The following is a 6000-nucleotide window of genomic DNA, read 5'->3' on the forward strand; positions in this document are numbered from 1 at the left end:
GCCAGGTACCTCACATGGCAAAGTAATAGCACACTGGCTCCAGGATAATTACAGGTGCAGGAGTTCACTATACAGCTCATTACCCTACAGACAGACCCGATAAAGTTTCTGCTTACAGACTAGTAGCCCTAATTCACCACGCAGGTCAGAAGACTGGCTCCTCAGCGGTGTATAGCAAGGCTGTACAGTACACTACACTACATCACACACACTACAGAACAGTACAGCACAGTACATTACATTGCACTCAGAGGTTGCACGGGCATGCTGTTTAGGAAATCCATACAATAAGCATAACCCATATTAACATTTTATGTATTTCTAGGAATAACTCTTTAAACACCTTTTATAGTCCCCCTTATCTATGGAACCACATCTGCTACATACTTCCTCATTATTTCCATTGTAGAATAGCTTAATAAATGTAAAAATATTTTTCTTCCAAAATTCATGTTACAAAGATTGAAAGAAATGGTGTTTTGGGAAATAACCAATATTCCCCTATTGTCAGGTAAAATAACCCATGTGGCATAGAGTAACATGATCCCCAGATTATGTATGCTACATACTACAGGAGATATTGTAAAAGCAAATGGGGAGAATATAGATTTCTCTTTTAGGTTTTAAGGGCCTATTAATCGAGATGTTTTCTTGCATATGTTTGTTTCCCTGCTATGTACCAATAGCCAAATGCAGAAATCTCCTGCAGAAGGCTAATAAGTGCAGTAGGTGCAGTCATTGGGGACTTCAGTCTGACTCCTATGTACCAAGCTCCGAAAAGCTACGTTTTTTTGAGTTTGGCCCTGTCGGTTTACTCAATTCTCAGATGATGCAAACCGCTTTATGCCTATGGAGGCATTCTCGCAGAAGAGGGATCTTACTGCAGCCTCCGTCCGGCTAGGGAAGTTGACGCTTTGCACATGTGCAATGTCTGATTCTTAAGAGGAGTCTTCTGAAAAAGTGAAAGACTCCTCCAACACAGCCAGTATGCAACTCGCAGGAACCGCGTTTCTCGTAACCACTGTTCTTGCGAGTTACATTAAGGGGCATATGTATCAAAGCTTGATGTGAGATATATCACCAACCAATCAGCTCGAAACTATCATTTCTTAAACAGCCTGCAAAATGTAAGTTAGAAGCTGATTGGTTGGTGATGTATATCTCATATCAAGCTTTGATACATATGCCCCTTAGTACATAAAAGGGAAATTGTATTCAAAAAGGAAAAAGTCTGTCGCGATATGGACTGTTAATAATTACTGCACTGCAGCAATTATTAATACATAGGCTCCTTAATAGCAAAAAGGAAGGAGTGGTAATCATATATCATTCCCAGCTGCAGTTAGTTCAATGCATGCTGAGTACTTGTAACTGTTTCCAGTCAATTGCATGTGATCTATTTGCAACACTTACAGCTTGTGTAATTCAGTTTTAAGTAGCTGACCTGGCAACTCTAGGTAAATATTATAATAGGTCACTATTCGGCTCATTCATATGAAAGCTTTGCAGGAATTTCCATTCCAGTAAGTTAATAGAAAGTAATTGTGGATGTATCTTAAAAGAAATAAACAAGACAATGGTCAGCACATTAGGGATCATCAGTCTACTGATAAAGTTGTAAAAAACTTAACAAATTAAATTTGTGAATAAAATGTGCAGTGTATTAAACCTGATAACAGATAGAATAATGGCTTTTAATGTTTTGTGAATTAAGTGAAGAAGACCCTCATAAACTTACTGGTCATCTCCAGATTTGACTATTGTAACCTCCTCTTATCTGGCCTCCCAGACTCCCACCTCTCTCCTCTCCAATCTGTTCTCAATGCTGCTGCTCGTCTCATCTTCCTCTCCAAACGTTCTACATCTGCCTCTCTTATACCTCTATTCCACCAAAAATCCGTGTCCGACCTGGGTTTTCAGACATGCTTCCAACCCAGGTCAGACAACGTTTACACAGCACCATCGATCTGGGTTATTCTCAAGTCAGCCCCATTCACACTGAACCCAGGTCTGCCCTGGTAAACTTGTGAGGTCATAAAAAGTGGGAGGTGACTGCTCCACAACCACCAATCACTTCATTTTAGGCATGACCCAGGTCGGATAACCTGGGTTGCACCGTTTACACTGCACCATTACCCAGGTCCATCCTGGGTCCGAGCCAGGTAGCTACCTGGGTTGGATTGCCGGGTCACTTGACCTGGGTTATTTTTCAGGGACCCTTTTACACTGAGCTGCAACCTGGTTAGAACAGCAATAACCCAGGTTTTTGCTCTGGTGTAAAAGGGGAAAAACAAGCCCTACACTGACTCCCCTTCCCCTTCAGAACCCAATTTAAGGTTCTTACACTCACTTACAAAGCCATCACCCAATCCTCTCCCATTTACATCTCTGATCTCATCTCACTTAACACTTTTGCCCAACCACTTCCCTCAACAAATGCACGCCGCCTCTTTTGCCAACTGATTACTTCTTCCCATTCCCGTCTCCAAGATTTTGCCCGTGCTGCTCCCTACCTATGGTACTCTCTCCCTTTCCCTATCAGACTCTCCACCTCTCTACAAATCTTCATCCTGGCTCTCAAGACCCTCTACTTCATCAAAGCCTTTCAGCTCTCATGCTAACCTACTGCTGCATGCTTCTTCCTCACTGTCTACTCCTTCTGTGTCACGCCTGTCTGTCTGCCCCTCCCCTTTAGAATGTAAGCTCTCACGAGCAGGGCCTTCTTCCTTCATGTGCTTCTCCTTCCCTTGCTCATACGATCATCTACTCCAAACTCCCCACAAGGGCACCTAACACTTGGTTGCTGATGCCCTGCTGCTTTTGAGTGTTATGATCGCTATAGCAGCAATGTTTATAAGCTATGTCCTTGTACTGCATTGTTTTGTACTGTAAGTCACTGTTTTCGTGTTTGCTGATATGTTTATGTACTTTGTGAGGCGCTGCGGAACCCTTGTGGCAGCATATAAATAAAGGATAATAATAATAATATAGCAGTTAGATTTAAAGCAGCATTTAGTTTTAAGGCAAACCCAGGTTTTACCTAAAAATAATTGCTGCCTTAAATTTTATGCCTATACCTCCGGAATAATGCAGGGATCAGCAAATCAGAGCATAATGCATTTAAGCCTCAGTGGCCATTTTACTGCAAGTGTCTAATCACCCAATCATGTGGCAGCAACTCCATTAATAAGACAGTGGTTTCAAAACTTGGTCCTTAAGGTACCCTAAAGCTGGGTACACACTACACAATTTGTCGTAAACCACTCTGCACAACCATTGTGTAGTGTGTACACACAATTTATCGTTTGATGAATTGTGCATTGGCATCGTCCCATCTGTAACATTGAGCATATAATGATATATTGCATTGTCGTATAGTGGATTGTGCAGTCTGCACAATAACATGATATATTGATAGAAATCAATATATAGGTAGCACTGCATAAACTCGCGCACAGCAAAAACATAACATTTCACAATATTTAATATCCATTAATAACACACATGAATAGCAAAAAAATATATTATATCAATATAGTAACAAATAATTAAATTATATCAATATATAACGATAATGAATTATCGCTCAGCAATTAGGAGTTATAGACATAAATACAAAGTAATAAATAGTGTCAGTATTTGTATCTAATCTTGTGTTGGCCGGCCATCTGATGAATATTATACCGCTTTTACACCTAAATTCCAGGACTGACCCGGAGTTTGGAACAGGGTTTTCCGGCATTGAAGTGGACGCTTGGAGATGACGTCATCTCCAGGTGCCACTGAAGCCAGCCAATCGTAAGGCATGTGGCACAATCCAGGTCACCATGACCCAGATTGCACCATTTACACTGCAGGGTTTCATGGGTTATTCCCGTGTTAAACCCTGCTAGTTACCTTGGGTTGGATTGCCGGGTCACTCGACCTGGCAATCCAACCCTTTCCCCTTTTACACCAAGGAGCTACCCGGGTTAACCCTGCAATAACCCGGGTTTTAGCTATTAGCAACCAGGAGCACTTTTGGTGAGAGACAGGCAAATTCTCTCAGAGGTGTGCAGCAGCATTTTGTACTCAGCTCATTCCTTTTAAGTACTTGCACAGAGCTAGGATTATTTGTATACTTCTGGTTTGTCATGATATATAGATACATTGCATTGTCGCATTGCAGGGTCACCAATTTGCTGACGTTTGTATCCAGTTTAACAGTCCAGGTTGACATCCTTGGTTGAGCACAGATGCTTAAATCAAATTGATTGAGGTACTAATTAGGTCACCTGTGCTCAAGCATGGATATCCTTAAAACCTGGACTGTTAGTGTGCTTTGAGGACTGAGTTTAGGAACCACTGGAATACGAGTATTCATACATGATCAAGAGGTTCAGTTATTGTTCAGGCCAAACTCCAGAAATGGTAAAAAATATGATCTGTGACTTTGGCCGTATAATGATTGTTGATGACAAATAAATTGGTTTGAATATCTCAGAAAATACTGATCTCTGGGAATACTCACACACAACAGCCTCTAAAGTTTACAGAGAATGAGGCGCAAAACAAAAACATAAGCATGGTAGTAAGAGCAGACTCACCAGACTGGTTAATGCTGACAGGAGGTGACAATAACCATGTGATACAAAAATGATATACAGAAGAACTTTGGAGTTCATGGGCTTCAGTAACAGAAGACCACACCGGGTTCCACGACTGTCCAGTAAACTGAGGCACAGTGACTACAGGCTCACCAAAAATGGGCACTTGAAGATTGGAAAAAACATCCTGTAGTCTGACAAATCCTGATTTTCATACAGTAGGTGTTAACAACACGAATCCATGTATCCATTCTGCCTTCTCTCAATAGTTCAGGCTGCACATGGTGGTACTGTAGTGATGTGGACAATGGCCCTCATTCAGAGCCGTACGCTCTGAGCAGAGCGCACGCTCTGAATGAGGGCCGGGCTCCATTTTCATGGAGCGTCCTCCTGGACGCTCGTATAGCTGTGGGTCACCACCCACAGTCTATACGAGCGTGCTTTTTGATGGCCGCGATGGTCGAGACCATCGCGACCATCGAAATTGCGAGCCGGAGCCTGCGGTTGAGGTTTTCAACCGCAAGCTCCGGAGTGATTTTGGCTCTATCAGAGCCAAAATCACTCCCACTGACATCACTAGTGATGTCAGTGGGCCGGCTTCTGACGTGAGGCGTTCCCGTGGGACGCCCCGGCACGCCCACCGGCACGTTCCCGTGGGACGCCCCGGCACGCCCACCAAAGGGGGCGTGCTGTCAATCAACATTGACAGCACGCCCCCTTTGATCGGACACAACGAGCGAAGGACTTTCCTTCGCTCGTCGCGTCTGGCGCATGCGCACGACAGAGCTCCCTCCGTCGTGCGCATGCTCAGTGCATAACATCGACCCACTTGCGAGCGGACAGCCGCTCGCGAGTGGGTCTGAATCAGGCCCAATGTTTTCTTGACACATGTCAGGTACCTTAATACTGTTTGTGAATTGTTTAAATGCCACAGCCTGAGTATTTTTGGTGAACATATGCATCCTTTTATGGCCACAGTCTCCCAATGCCCTAAAAGCTACTTCCAGCAGGATAATGCACCATGGCAAAAAGCCCACACCTCATCTCAAGCTGGTTCCACAAACAAGACAATTAGTTCAGAATACTCCAATGACCTGCACAGTCACTCGATCTCAATCCAGTTTGGAAAGTGGTGGAATGAGACATTCGCAGGACCGTAACTAGAGTTGTGTTGTGCAGTGGCTCGGAGTGTCCTTATGGCAGTGCTGCACTTCTCAGTGCTGTTAGTCCCACCCCCCTCTGTGTGACTTCATGACACCATGGTCTCAGGGTCAGCACAGAGCACCCAGTATTGGCGTATTTATAATGGGTGCAGGGTGTGCTGTGCACTCGGCCCCCTGGGGGCCCACACTGTACACCCTGTACCCATGTTTAATACCTCTCCAGAGACCAGCATCGGCACTGCATTAGCAGT

At 43.9% G+C, this 6000-nt stretch overlaps 1 protein-coding gene across 1 annotated transcript in view; it reads right to left on the reverse strand.

The window, feature by feature from the left end:
• Positions 1 to 4623, reverse strand: part of GGT1 (gamma-glutamyltransferase 1) — a 138241-nt gene extending 133618 nt beyond the window's left edge. Inside the window, exon 1 of the mRNA XM_088477964.1 lies at positions 4587 to 4623. The gene's annotated coding sequence lies outside the window, so the exon portion shown is untranslated. The remainder of the gene's footprint in view (positions 1 to 4586) is intronic.
• Positions 4624 to 6000: the final 1377 nt, after the last annotated feature.

This window comes from Taudactylus pleione, unplaced genomic scaffold (assembly GCF_031769625.1).
Source record: "Taudactylus pleione unplaced genomic scaffold, aTauple2 ptg000205l, whole genome shotgun sequence".
Classification (NCBI taxonomy): domain Eukaryota; kingdom Metazoa; phylum Chordata; class Amphibia; order Anura; family Myobatrachidae; genus Taudactylus; species Taudactylus pleione.